We start from the raw sequence: 14,234 nt of genomic DNA on the forward strand, positions 1-14,234 counted from the left end.
CTGAGCTCTCACAATCATGGGCCAAAGGCACTAAAGAGAAAGTAGACAAGCCTTCGTTTTCGATGAGTGTATAGGAAACACGAAGACTTTTAGTTCAGTAGTTAGGATGCATGGGCCGAACACATGGATGCACTCTAGAATGAACTCACAACCTATTGTGACAATTATTCGTAACCAATACCAACATCTAAGAAGTTAATTTTTATGCAAAACAACAAAGTCATATTCTGCTTTCATATACTTCCTATCATGTATCAATTTTTGCCACATTCACATGTCCCAGTTGAGCCCTGTTGCCTAATACTGTAGGAAAAAATCTGAGATGATCTTGAATTTTGAATCAGCTGAGGTTCTGGGCGTCTCGGCTGCTTAAGGGTTCTTTTAGGCTTCTATCATGTCTTCTTCCAGAAGTTACCCTCTTAAACTCTCCTAAAAACCCGTGATTTAAAAGTTTAAACATCTAAATAAGTATTGGGTAGACTAATTTAGAAGTTTACACAAATTTAAAAGACGGTCTTCTCGAAGAAGCTGAGAAGAGCGAAAGTTTGTCAAAAAGGACCACCTGCCCCAGTGAAATGGCCAAAAGGACCACCCCTTAGTGCAAATGGCAAAAGTGCCATGGAGGCACGCTCGCCAGCCGACACGTGGAGGGTGCCGCCGCCGGCTGTGGCGGCATGTTTGGGAGCAGCGGGCGCCGTTCGAGCACCGTTAACGGCGAAGGCCGGTGGTGGGCCCTGCCACCACAGAGGGGGGCGGCACGCTGGCGTGGCACATGCCACCAGCGGCTGTGGCGGCAGGTCGCCCTGTGGCCGAAAAACGCGGCAGGCCTGCCACTGATTCCCATGCTTTATTTCTAACAGCAGTACTCATTCACACACTTCTTTTTTCAGATGATTGATTCACTTTTTTGCTGATTGCACTAATTTCGCCTAATTCTCCCGCTCGATCTGTCCTGTTCTCTATAAAAACAGGCGTCGATGTTATTTGGTACACAAGTCACAAGTCCTTATACCTTAGCCAACATGAGTGTGTCTTGCTCGGACCAGGATTTTAGGCCGATGAAGGGGAAGAATGCAAGCTTTCACCCGGGGGTTAGAGCAGAGAGGTGTTGGTGCGGCCGCCTTGCGAAGGTGAAGGAGGTGGTGAATTTTCTAATAAGTTCGGCATGAAATATTTCATATGCGCTTATTACGATCATGGTCCACCTGCACATACAAGTTCATCGTCCTCGATGCCTGCGGTATGTTCTAAAAGCATGATTAAAAATCCTCAAGGCCTACGGTATGTTTCATTAATTTTCGTCTATTAACCGTCTTATTTTTGTTGCAGTCTCCCCCGCCCCTTTTCAACTGGTTTCACTGGATAGACCAGGAGCAACTGGATTGGGCGCGCCATGAGGTGAAGGAAAAACATCGGTGTGCATGGGCAAGGTTCCATGAGGAGGAGAATAGGAAAAAGGCTATTGCGAATGATAAAGCAGTGAGAGAGAGAGAGATAGGTACAAAAATTAAGGGCGGAGCAAGCTCGAAATCGTGAGGTAAATCAGAAGCAGATGGATGATGAGGCTGCACGTAGGTATGCGGAGGAAGAGGTGCGCAGGGAGGCCCATGAAGCGGAAAGAAATAGATTAAGAGAATGTGATGCTGAGGCGCAGAGGCAGCAGAAGAACGCGGCGACAAGACTGGAAAATGGCCACGCTGAACGCAGGGCGAATAGAGTGATCTATTGTAGTAATTATCGTATGTTAATTTCTATTTTACTTTCTCGTTGTATCTTAAATTTCATTGTAGTGATTAGCCGTATTTTAATTTAAGTTATATTTCCATCTTTATTTCGTCAGATGTATTAATAATAAAAATGTTGATTTTCCGAAAAAAGTTCGCGCCTAAATTTTCCCGCCTAAAATTCCTGCCTTATTTTTTCCCGCCAAGATTTCCCGCCATGAATTTCCGCCAAGATTTTACGCCTTTTCTCTGAGCCGCGTGCTATAAAACCCCTCCCCGAGCATTCATTTGTTGAAGACAATCGTAGTCGCTCCAAGATGGCTCCTCCTAGCGATCGTAGTTTTACTGCATTTATGGCTGCTCCTCTTCTCTCGTCTGCTTCTTCAGTTATGAGTGCCAATAACATAGAGAATGTCGAAAATCTGGTCACGAATGTGACCCTCCTCGTTGAGGTAGGCCAACTTTTTTCTAGGCACGCAGGTATGTCTGGTCGAACTCCGGTGGAAATGTCATAAGAGCTTCTTAGGTTGCAAGCTAGGTTTGAGAAGAAGAAACCGGAGGATGAGAAGAGACATGAAGAATTTTCAAGGCATCCCTTTACGTGGGCTTCCTCGATCGAGGAGGACGAAGAAGTCTTCACGCCAAGAAGCCTGGCTAGGAGCAATGAATATTTCAAGGGGAAGGGCGCTACATCCGCTAGCGTTGACTCACACGATGATTTTATGCCACCGAGTAAGAATGACATGGCTAGTTCATCGTCGAAGAGCAAGAGGAAGGAAAAAAAGTGAAGCTTATAATATTAATCGTAGCGTTTATTTTAAGTTGTGGTGTTGGCAGTGCTGATGTATCTTTATTTTGATAGTAATTTAATTTTATGTTGTATTTTTTGCATGTTGATGTATCTTATTTTGACGTACTTGTTGAATAATTATGCGAAATTGTAGAAATATGTCTCATACTTAGGTCATACATAGATAGAAATAATAGTAATATACCACAGTTCTCAACATATCACGCTTGTCGACGACGGTATGGTGGTCTCTGCTTAGCACCAGAAGGCGACAAACGACGTGGTGGACGATGTTGACGCTAACCTCGGCCGTACTCTTCGTCCTCATCATCTGTGTTGGCATCATTGTTCTGTGGTGAAGTTTGTAGTACGTGCTGATGGACAGCTGCTCCTGTGCAGCGCTTCTACTCCTTGCAACATCATCACTACCTGAAATAAACTTCATATATATACACCATTGGCTGTCCGTACATAGCAGCACCAGGTGTGCTTGCAAACCTTATATACATACGTAATTTGTATCATTTTTTACCTCCGCAAACCCCAACAGGGACGTCCTGTCCTATTATTCCCTTCTACGCAGATAAGAGCCTCAACCATTATCCTCTTGCCACCCATCCCCTGACCAAATGGGAATCGGATTCTTTTTCTTACATCCGCATATGCTCTATTGACCATATCTATCACTGCAACTTCCATCGATTCGCAGTTCGAGAAATCCACCCCACCAAATTCGTCACGTACGACGTCCCCATATAACACTACCAAATTTTCCATCGTACCTACCGCACAACCAGATTTTTAAAATAATATTAGTAACATCCTACCTTAAATCATATTAGTTCGGTATCTTTTCCGGCTACAGTTTCAGCTCAAATAGCAAATGCATGGGAAAACAAAAGCGAAAATTACGTTCAGTGGGCGACCATCTGAAAATGTAGCTTTCCTTAGCAGCCCATATAGTTTCTCCTACTATTGATCTTGTCTGTATATGCATACGGTACTTTACTCATGAGATACAGAGAAACTATACCATCTTTTGTTGTTGTTATCGCTAATCAAGCATTCCGCTTGATTGCTCGAAGAGAAACTGTAACATATTAGTGCGTCAAAGAAATATTTTCTTTCATGCTTGAACATGAGACTAACAATGTGTACGCCATCATTAGTAGATGAATGCAATAAAAAAAAAATGACAATCCAAAACGTTTTCATAAATGGACAAATAGCTTATCTTGTCCTGAAGTCATCAGCCACCATCGGCAATCTGCCTCAAGATCTTGATGTCATGTATGGCAGCCTTCGTGTAGTGTTGTGCACTCTTTTGCATCTCCAAAGCCACACATTTGTACGCATATAAGAAGTAGAGATCCAGAAACACTGAACAAGCCAGCCTGATGTACCTCACGCGTATAAACAGAAGATCGAGAAACAATGAACAAGCCAGCCTGAACCTCTTGCCAGCATGGCTATGCCAAAAATCTAAGTATATCTCGAGTGCAGGGTGCTAGGAGTTTCTAACGAATCCATTCAACAAATTCACTTCTGTCTGGGTACTGCTCCTCCGCTCCCATCACGATGTCGCCCAGATACTCCCTGCACACCGTGGCTCACCGAATAAATTCCACCGCCCACCGCCCACCAACATACTCCATCTCTTCCATGCCACGGCTACCGGACTTGGAGCCAGCAGGTTTAATCGCAGCGGACCTTCTATCCTTCGTTTGCAAGAGCGGAAGATGTGGCAGCTCACGCGGTGCTCGAAGGAGATGTAGAAGATGAGAGGAGTTCCTCTTCCCGGCTGTTCCGCAGCAGCCGGCCGTCTGTGCGATCCCTTTCTCCTTGCCACGATCACCATGCTATGCTGCCTCTCTCTCTCCCTTGCCCGCCGACCAGCCTACCTCGTGTCGCGAGCCGTCCAAATCCACCTCGCGGCGGCAACACGCCATCTCACGTACGTGTCCGTGCACTCAATCTATCCCGAGTCTCCCGAGCGCGCGTGGCCAGCAGTTGCGTCGCGCGTCCGCGCCGTCGTTGACGTCTCCACCTCCCGCCACAGCTTCTTCGTCCACTGCCTGCCTCCGCATGCTGGCTGCCCTGCCCTCGAGGAAACCTTTTCTGTGTTTGGCCCCTCTCTAATTGGCACGTCGTCGACGAGCGCGTCTCTGGCCTTTGAAAGGGACCGATCGCCACCACCTCCTCCTTCGAGATCGCCACCCAGCCCCTGCCCCGGCATGTCCGTCAGCATCACCACCTCCACCGAGATCGACTCCTCATGGCAGACGTCGGCGGTGGCGCTGCTGCTGATATTGGCGAGGGCGGCCCTCGGCTCCGACGCATCCGTTGGTTCGCGAATCGAGTCGTGGAAAGCGTTCCCAAAACAAACTCGCTTCGTCTATTGCTTCTCTGAGAACACGTAGACTGGCTGTTTGTTTATACCTTGTGAGGCTATGACGCCGAAACGTTGAAGTAGGACACGGTCTGCACTGTCCGATTCAATTAGGACACGGTCTATTCGTCTGAACGATGCAGAGCGGCACGACATACGAAAGCGTTTAGGCGGACGGACGAAGACGGCAAAGCACGGACCAACCGCGGAAACCTTATTTTCTTTATAGATAGGTATAGACTAGGAAAAATACCCGTGCGTTGCACCAGGAGGTGAAAAAGAACCGCATCACGAAAAACAAGCATTTTTATGGGATATTTTTTTGCTAATGGAGCAAATCAAATATTTAGCTAAATTCACCTAGAATTTCTTGAAAATGGAATATCAAAATTACTTTGGTGGAAGATTCGTCAAGCACCTAAATAAATAAAAAAATCATACTAAACATGTTATTGTACTTTTTCCTTGAAGGCCATGATTCTTAGTAGGCAGCTTAAAAGGAAATACCCGTGAAACTCTCATATGTCGGTAAGCACATCCAAGCTTATACTGGTCGTGGACCATAATCAACACTTGCCAGAAACACCAAACAATCACGAGTAATCACATCCCACCCGCCTAATCATCGGCAATATTAGTCATCAGGAATAAATTTTAGAAGATATTCAACAGTACAACACTTAGTTCCGCGTACGAAAACAGGAGCTAAAATGCAAGTCACGCATTCTCTATTCTAAATTATGTTGTTGCACCAATGCCACCAATAAGTTAAAGACCATGTTTTTCCTCCGGCAGCTCCCATATTATCTCCCTAGTAGCTCCGGTCGTACTCATGTAAAAATGTAGAGAGGCTCTGATAGAACTCTTTCTTAGGCTTGCTTCTATATTTTTCCATCCCTGGTCCATGCCAATTGCCAAATTTCTTTGACTGATTTGCACTTCACAAAAATGCGCCCTCCATATTTTTCAGCACACCCATCAAAAAAGACATTTCCCGTTTCCTAAATTCATCCCTCTCATTCTCATATTGGTTCTCACAATTATGTGTCACACTTCAAGTGAACATTCTTATGTTTTTTGGCCAACGTAACGACCAGGTACATTGCAGTAGTTGTCATCACATATTCACAGCTATCCAAATTCCCATGGTTGCCTTCGATGTAATCTCCGAACCATGTACTTTTAATCAGTACAGCAAGAAGTGGTGATAAGAGCGAATAGAGAAACTGTGTGTGCAGGTCATCTTCCTCCTCTTTGTCTGTTCGATCCATACAAAAGCAACCCATCATCCTCTAGTTCTCCCTCTTCGACCCTCCCCATCCTCCTCTTCATTGATCCCTCCACCTGGTCCTCGTTCCTTCCCTCCCGCCTCTCCAGGCCCTCCTTCTGGCATCACCAACAGAAGCAGATGCCAACACTATGACCGTGGGCACACCGGGGGAGAGGGAGGCACACGGTAGATCCAAACCTGCGGGGTGCCGCAGACGCAGAGGGGCGCAGCAACAGCTAGAGAGAGGGGAGGAGGGGCTTCATCGATGAAGTTATGGAGTCCAACACCATGCGATGGAGGCGGAGCATGGGAAACTGGAGCGCCCTTCGACGGGAATAACGACCTGGCGTCGGCTCCCCGACTCCAGCACCCATCGGCGAGCTGTTATGCTGGGTTTGTGCCGTAGATTCCACCTCAAGCCGCGCCACCGCACCAAGACGACCCATTGTCCGATCCTCCGTCGCAGTCCCCTGCAACTCTCAGGTCGTCCATCGCCGGTGCCCTCCGTGTCGTCGCATCTAATTCCGGCGACCTCTTCCCAGACAAAAATCACCCTAGGGATTGCCCAGGCGCGATCTAATTAACAGTGGTTTTGTGGATCTCGCGTTGAGGTAGCTGAGGTATTTAAATACAAGATCGATCGATCGATCGTGTTTGACAAGGACTCCGCTGACCATAGGAGGGACGAAGAATTCCTTGTTGGATTGTAGCGGGACTCCCTCCTATTCCCGCGGCGGGCGGACGAAGACGTATACATAATCGGACCAAAACGTTAGTACGGACCAAACCAAGGAAACGTTAGCTCCTTTATTATTAGGTATAGATATAGATTGTATATGTACTAGTTAAATGCTCGTGCGTTGCTACGACATAAATGTATACAAATACAATATACTGTTAAATTTAAATAATTGAAGACAATACATGTGTATGTTTAATAAATTGGTAACTCTTTGTTTTTTAAGAAATGAACTAAAACATGTATTGCCCGCTAGAATGTCTAGTTTCTTCCTTGAATAAAGCAACTAAAACCATGTTGAACACTTACCTAACTGAATGCTGTAATTTGGAAAACTCAAAGGCTGGTGAGGGTTGATCTCACGAACTCTTCTTTCAGGCAATGGAGGGCACTAACCTTCTCTTGATCGTCCCTCCCCAGTTTGAGCAGATTACGAACTAACATCGCTGTCGACAGTATAAAAGACATCACCAAATTTAAGTAAACCTTGCCCTAGGTAGGACATCAGTTTGAAAAGGTATCCTTTCGAGACTTCTGTCACGAAAGCAGACTGAACATGCACAAACTAAATCATTGAGCTGAATTGGAGCAACCGGATTTAGCAATCCAATAGAACCTAGCATGAACTAATCCAATAGAACCAGATTCAACATTGCTTAATTGTTGAATGTGCGTTGCTCTCACGCGAGAGCCTGGTTCTCTCACCGCACTGCCCCAACACGTACGGCCGGAACGTCCCAGCGATTACCTTCCCCTAGCAGTGTACTCCAGTCTGTCCTTCCTTCTCTAATCTTTCCTTCTCACCTTGCCGCTCCCCATAATTAACCTTGGCATGTAGCGGATGCCGACATGCCTCGTCTTGTGTACAGTACACGACCTCTGCCGCCCTCGTGAACATCTTGAACACGCGCCCTCGCCAAGTCGACCATCGCCGTCTGCCAACCAATCCTCCGCCGACGAGGGGTCGATCAGGTCTCATGCAGGGCAGTCCGGCCGGGTTCCCGTCAAAATCGAACAACGCCAGCGCCAGCTTGGTGCCCGTGCTCTTCTCATAGACATGTCGTCTGCCTTAAGTTGAAGAAGTCTTCCGCGTGGACCACGTCGGCGGTGATCAGGAGCACCTCCTGCTCTGCAGGCGACGTCTCTCCGGCATATAGCTCTCCTCTGGCACCGCCACCGGCCGGTCTGGGCACCGGAAGGGTCCTGGTGGCATCAGCTTCCGGCGCTGGGTTCTGCAGCTCTGCTGATGGAGTGATGGCAGCAGTAGCCTGCGAATTGGCGCCGCGCCTGTCGCAGTTGAACGAAGTTTCTCGGATATATATGAGTTCTCGCGTGATTTTCTCGTACAGGAGAGCTCGGCAAGTGGCAACCACCGATCCGACTTTCACGGGACGTTTGGCTGGATTGCCCGAAGACCACGATCAGCACGGCTTGGATAGAATAGATTAACGTGCTGGACTCCAACACAAACACGCATCCTTTGACGGGCGATCCGTAACCGGCCGTTTTTTTAGCGATCGTGCTGCTGGTTTTTTTGACGTACGATGGTTCTTTTACGCACGACCACCACCGATTGCAATTTAATAGGTAAGATATATAAATATTTTTTTACTTCTAGGTGCAGTTACACCCAAGCTATTTTTTTCGAAATAGGAAAAATATCGTCCCAGCTTCTACATCCAAAAGATGTACACGGCTTTTTTTATTAGATTATTCACGAAACCTTACAAGAAAAAATACAAAAGATCAAACTCGAAGCAACCTTACTATACCTACAGTGGGATGAAGAGGGTGATAATACACCAACTCAAATCATCCAAAACTAAATGCCTTCTCAGACCGCCCAATAGCAGGTGAGAAACACATTCAGTCAAGCAGACTCTCAGCGCACGCACTACAAGAATGGAGCTCTACGCCGACGGCCGGCTGCCCTCGACGTAGCCACGCCTGGCCCTCGGCGTGCCGTCGGCGTAGCCTCGTCGGCGTCCAGGTCCCTCAGCGTAGCCCGGCTTGCCCTCGGCGTAGAAGTAGCCGTCGGCGTCCTCGCTCTATGCCGACCGTGAAGAAGACCCTCGGCGTTGACGCCGTCGGCGTAGCGTAGCGGCGCGCCGTCGACATTAACGGAGCGGCCGGAGACGCCGACGGCCCAACCCCTCAGCGTAGAGAGACGGGAGAGGCGACGTGGCGCACGGAGGCGCACCGTAGCCAGAGGCTATGCCGAGGGCAACCCCCTCGGCGTATGCATGATCCATGCATGGACACGCGGCGCCACCTCGGAGCGTCGGTCTACGCCGAGGGCAACCCCCTCGGCATAGACCTGACCATATGGCCCTATGCCAGGGTCTATGCCGACGGCATTACCCTCGGCATAGGCCTGCCATATTTTTTTTTGCTGTTTCAGCCAAAATCCTGTTCCAATTCAATTGCAATGCAATTCAGCAGGTCCAATTCATCCAAAATCGACCAAATTCGCCATAATTCACATAAATATCATATAATCCACATAATACCATACATGGTGCACATAATAGCATACAAGCGGAGAGCGGAGAGTGCCATGTCATCCAAATACATAGTAGTAGCAAGCAAACCCTAGTTCTAAGTTGACTAGCGAAGGAAGGATCCGGGCGGGGTGTGTCCGCCCTTATCGTTGGCGAAACGAGCAGCCCGGGGTTGCGCTCCGGTAGAAGCTGCAGAAGAACCACCTGGAGAAGGACCGGTGCTACGCCCAGGAGAAGTCGACGGAGAGGCACCGTGATGTAGCCCCGCTCACCGACGTCGCTACACCAAGACCAACAAGTCCCCCAAGTGGACCGATGACACGAGCCCGAGTTAAAGCTCTACATGACGAGGTGAACTCACTCCTCACCACCCTTGATCTTGGTACCCCTTTGGACGGAATGCTACCTCATGCCGATGTGTTATGTGTCATTAGGTACAAGGCGCATCAAGACCCAGGAGAGGAGGACACGCCATGGCCAAGGGAAGGAGAGGAGCAGCTGGACATGGAGATGATCACGAAGCCGAACCCGACGTCGCTCGAAGCGCTCCAAGGAAGAGAAGGACGCTGGCCGGTCCAGGACCCGGTCAGACCGGCCCCACAACCGGACGCCCCGGTCCCAGGCCCGGTCAACCGGGCGCCAACCGGCGCAGCTCCCTCGTACCGGACGAAGACCGGAAACCTCGCAAATTCCCGGTTGGCGCCCGGTCAACCAGACCCAGGACCGGACCACCCGGTCATAGGCCCGGTCAGACCGGATCCAAACCGGGTCTGACGGGAATGACCCACCAAACTGCCTTAAGTTATCCATTCGCGTACCTGTTTGCCCTTGCTGGCCATGTGTGCCTATATAAGTAGCTTGGACCCCTCCTTTACCCCTCAGACTTGTTTTGAACTCAAACCTACATTTGAGCTTAGTCTCCCTAGGGTTATCACCCCTCTGTAATCAAGGCACCTTGGTTGTTGACTTGGATCTTGTTGAGTGAGATTCTAGTACAAGTTACTCTCTCTCCCTCATCAAGCTCTTCTTCTCCAACCCCAATCTCTCTCCGGGAATTCTGCCGCGTGCCTCTTCCTCGGAGATTCTATTGGCGTGGTCCATCGAGCCACGGAGGTAAGCATCGGGTGTATCGGGTTGGTGTGCGTGCGTGAGTCTCGGTGTTCGTCATGTTCTTCGTGTTCCTCGCGTTCTCCCACCTCTTCCCTTGGTATTCGGGGTCAAACCGCGAGATCGGGCCACTCCCGGGATCTTAGACCTCATCATATGGTATCAGCAGCTCTTGGTTACCGCGGATTTGACCCTCCACCCACCCGATTTCGTTCCTGTCGTGGTATCGTCACGGCATATGCCATAGGGTGGCTAATCGAATGTGGTTCCTGAGAGATCTCACGGCGGTATCCGGATGCGGGTATGGGGACGAGCGACACGGCGACGTACCCAGGTTCGAGGCCCTCCGATGGAGGTAAAACCTCTACTCCTGCTAGAGTGTATATGATGATCACACACTACAATGGTGCTCCTAGAGCTGTGTCCGGCTGCTCCTGGGAGGCTAAGGGAGATGATGGTCTCTCTCTCAGGGCAGCGCTAAGGGTGGAGTGAAGTGAGAATGATCGATCCCCTGCACGAGAGGGGGTAGTGCGGCTTATATAGGCACCGGCACTTTACATATAAGACCTTATAGTTTACTGGCCGGCTTGGCCGGCTCCGGCTTCCGCTCCTTCCCGAGGCAGTGACGTCAGGAGCCGTTGAGGCCTCATGGCCTATCCCATCCGGCTGCCAAGGTCAGCGGTATGGAGAGGAGGTGTCCCTGTCGCCGTCAGCCACTGTAGCCAGTACGGATCGTCGTAGACCATGATGGCCTGTCCGGCGCGTGGCACTATTGCTCCACAGTGCCCCACGCTTTACGGAAGATGGAGTCAGCGTGGACTTTGGGAACCCGGATTACCAACCCGGTTCCTTCTAGTGCAAGACTCGCCAGCCTCGAGTCGGTCTGAGGTACAAACCCCCAGTCGGATATGGCTTCTAGAAGCCGGCCCAACTACAGCATTGGCGGCCGTAGCCAGGCCGACTAGGACCTAGAGCCAGCCGGCTTCCGGACCAGCCGGCCACGGCGCCAGCCGGCTGCTCCTCAGCCAGCCTTTGCCGCGAGCCGGCCAGTGGCCAGCCGGCTGCTCCGCGTCCATTGCCCTACCCGGGGTCTTCCCCCCCGACATTAGCCCCCGAAGCTGGCAAGGTCCTGCGTTTAGAAGGACCTAGGCAGGTTTTCCTGGCTTCTTGAATATACTTGACGGCACTTGGAGGGGCCGACTGAGAATTTCCATTCAGCCGGCTGCTCCCTCATCCGGCTCGCTTCGGCCGGCTGCTTCTAGCCGGCCACTATTTACACTTATGCAGCTTTTGCTTACTCGCAAGTTTTGGTGGTGTTTCCGCCTTGCTGGATGACTTTTGGTCAACTTATTGTCCGGCTCCGGCTTGCGGCGCGCCGGAGTCTCCGCCGCCTCGGGTCCTGCACCCGACTTGACCGGTCTGACGCCTGGGCTCTGCCGCCGGTTCGTCTGGTCACATCAATGTCCCCTCCGGATTCAGTGCGGTCGTGGGCGACGTGTTGTGGCGGTTTCCGGTAACGGCAGCGGTCGTGGGGGGAGTTAATGCGCAGAAGATCCGGGCGATGTGGCCACGATAGCCACTTGGAGGCTAACCGTCCGCCGCGGTCGGCTATAAATGCCGCGGGGGAGGGTACCGAGGCGGCCACTGCCTCACTTCATCTTCCTCGCGCTCCCGCTCCTCTCGCTCTCTTCTTCGCGCTCGAGCCCGTTGCTGCTCCGGCGAACGCCTCCCGCTGGCGAACTCCGGCGAGCGAATTTCTGCCGATCCGCCGCCGCTACTCCGTCGAGCCGGCACCACGGGGCCCAGCGTTTCAACGGAGCATCCTCCGCCGCCGTCATCGCCGCCGCCGTCGCAAGGTTCCTCCTCGCCTTTCCGCCTTTCGTGGTCCTCCTCTTCTTCTTCGTCGACGATGGCCTCCGCCAGCGGATCATGGAGGGGATCATACATGAGGGAGGACGACATCGAGCGGCTGGTGCGCCTCCGCTGGATCCCGTCGTCGGTGGTCACGCGGGCGCCCGGCGAGGAGACGGAGCCCGAGCCGGAGCCCGGCGAGCGCGTCGTCTTCGGCGCGCATCTCTATCGCGGGCTGGGCCTGCCGGCATCCACCTTCTTCCGCCAGTTCCTCGACAACTTTGGCCTGCAGCCGCACCACCTGCCGGCCAACGCCTGCATCCTCCTCAGCTGCTACGTGGCCTTCATGGAGGCCTACGCCGGCTTGTGGCCGGATATCAATTTCTGGAGCCGGCTCTTCTACCTCAAGGCGCAAACCACTGAGGGCCGCCTGCGGGCCTGCGGCGCTGCCTCGATCTACACCCGGCCGGGTACGCCCTTCCCCAAAATTCCAACCGTTGACTCGGTGAAGAATTGGCAGATGTCGTTCTTCTACGTGCGCAACGAGGGCCAGCTCGTCGACCGGATCAACCTGCCGGAGTTCAACCCGGCTCCTCCAGTCGGCCGGATCAACTGGAGCTACAACGCCCGCACGACGGATCCGGACGCTGAGGTGAATCAGCTCTAGGACTTCCTGGGGGCGGCCGTCGCGAACGGGCTGACCGCCGAGGACCTCCTCTGCACCATCGCCGAGCGCCGGGTGCTGCCGCTCCAAATGCGCACCCACAAAATCGGGCACATGTCCGGCCGGTTCGATCCGAACCGGACGTCCAAGGCGCTGCTCTCCAAGGCCCAGGTGGCCCACCGGGTGAATAACATCACCAAGGCGAACATGCCGGAGGAGTGGAACTACGGGCTGGCGCCCCACGACAGGGACCACCAACCCGAGCTGGTAAGCTTTGGGTTTTCGCCGGCTTCTGGCTTGCGGCTGCGAGGCCGACTTCTTTTTCCTTCTGCCGACTTCCGGCTTGTTGTTTGCTCATGTTTTCTGTTTTTTCTAGCTCTTTGACCGCCAAAACGTCGAGGATGGCGACCCGGCGACAAGGAGGTGGGCGCCGGATCACGCCGATCCGGCTGACCAAGCCGGCGACCAGGCTGGCGACGACGACCTGCTGTAGGCGCCTGACCTAGGCGGCCAGGGGGAGCACAATCCGCCCCCTTCACCGGAGCAGCAGGAGGACGAGGAGCCGGCGACGTCCGCCACGGGGCCAATCCCTGCCGTGCCCCTGCGCGCGAGGCCGCCAAGCACCACGGCGACTTCGGCGCCCAAGGGGAAGAAGCGGGCCAGCGACCCCCGCTCTACTGCTGCCTTGGAGGCGAAGGCGAAGAAACTCCGCCGGCAGCAGCCGAAGAAGGTTCCGGAGCAGGCCGGGTGAGCTCTCTTTCTCTTTTGTTTGATTCCTTTTCTTTCCTTACTCTTTATGCTTATCTTCTCCTTGTTTGTCCGGCTAGGGCCCCCATCAAGTTTGCCCAGGGCGGCGGCTCCCGGCAGACTCCGCGCGTCGTGTCGCCGCCTCCGCGCCAAAGGAGGGAGCCGACGCCGCAGCCTCCATCGCGCGCACCTACGCCGCCGCCGCCTGCGGGTACTCCGCCTCCCGCAGGGGTGCCTTCCTTCGCCGTGCCGCTGGCCTCAGCGCCTGATCGCGGCACGCGGGCTGAGCCGACGCGCCAGCCGACGCTGGACGACATGTTCCCGCGCCGGACTCGTCTTACGGACCCAGCCGCTGGGGCCGGCCGGGAGCATGCCGCCTTAGACCGGAGCCGGAGCCGGCAGGGCTGCACCGCCCGCGACCGGAGCCGGAGCCGGGCCAAGCGTGGTGGTGC

This window comes from Lolium perenne, chromosome 6 (genome assembly GCF_019359855.2).
Source record: "Lolium perenne isolate Kyuss_39 chromosome 6, Kyuss_2.0, whole genome shotgun sequence".
NCBI classification, from domain to species: domain Eukaryota; kingdom Viridiplantae; phylum Streptophyta; class Magnoliopsida; order Poales; family Poaceae; genus Lolium; species Lolium perenne.